The sequence below is a fragment of the Cynara cardunculus genome (genome assembly GCF_001531365.2).
Source record: "Cynara cardunculus var. scolymus isolate 2C chromosome LG 10, CcrdV1, whole genome shotgun sequence".
Classification (NCBI taxonomy): Eukaryota; Viridiplantae; Streptophyta; class Magnoliopsida; order Asterales; family Asteraceae; genus Cynara; species Cynara cardunculus.
Window position 1 is genome coordinate 26880393 of NC_037537.1, and position 1282 is coordinate 26881674.

Genomic DNA, 1282 nt, shown 5'->3' on the forward strand with positions numbered 1-1282 from the left:
TGCTACTTCCTTCTTCGATTTTTGCTACCTATTTTTGATTTCTGAATGTACTATAAAGCTGATTTTTGCTACCTATTTCTGATTTTTGCTACTTCCTTCTTCGATTTTTGCTACCTATTTTTGATTTCTGAATGTACTATAAAGCTGATTTTTGCTACCTATTTCTGNCTATTTCTGATTTTTGCTACTTCCTTCTTCGATTTTTGCTACCTATTTTTGATTTCTGAATGTACTATAAAGCTGATTTTTGCTACCTATTTCTGGTAGGAGGCACCATAAAAGTGATTTTTGCTACCTATTTCTGCTACCGTTTGCTACAGCAAGAAATTTCTTCTACTGTTTGCTACCTGCTACGACAATAAATTGCTTCCGAATGCACTACTTGCTACTGTTTGCTCTTGGCTTCAATTTTTTGATTGCTCTGTTGTTTGCAAAATCATAATTGTTACCTAGATTATAATTTATGTGTATTTTGAAAGCTGTTTGCTTCAATTTTCGGCAAAATAAACATCAATTGATTATAACTATTACCTAAATTATAACCGGTTGCTTCAATTCCTAAAAAAAATATCAAATAAAGAGTATTTTTGTCTTTTTTCATCATTCCATTCCAATTCTATTGCAAACCAAACTGAAGATTCCAATTCATTAGACAGATTAAATTTCATTCCTACCAACCAAACATTTGGTGAAACCTAATAACATTTTATTACAATTTCTTTCAAATTCTTATTCTTTTAACAAATTTCAATCCTTCAAAAATCATACAAGGCTAAAAATGTAAATTCTAGCTACCAACTCCATTTAAAATTTTCTAATTTTGTTTAAAACAATATAAGTGACAAATAGAAAATTAAATCCATCCCCTTCTTCGTGACGAGAAAACTTATGATCAACAAAAATTAATTAGTATTTATAACACAAATTTATAGTTATGTTAAATTTGTTTTTTTCCCAGTGTATAATACTTATATACGATAAATAAAACAAATAAATTCACACATACTTTTCACATTTGGTGAGATTTGAACCTTTAACCTCTTAAAAAACCAAATACAAAGTAATCTATACTATATTATAAAGCATTTGGCTAAAACTCTTAAAAACTCTTAAAACTCTTAAACTCTTAAAACTCTTAAACTCTTAAAAACTCTTAAAACTCTTAAACTCTTAAAAACTCTTAAACCTTTTCATCTCTATCCGATTTCATCCCATATTTGAATTCGTGTAACTAACTGCAGATAAACACAATCAAATACAGGATAAACATCTCATTTTAAAT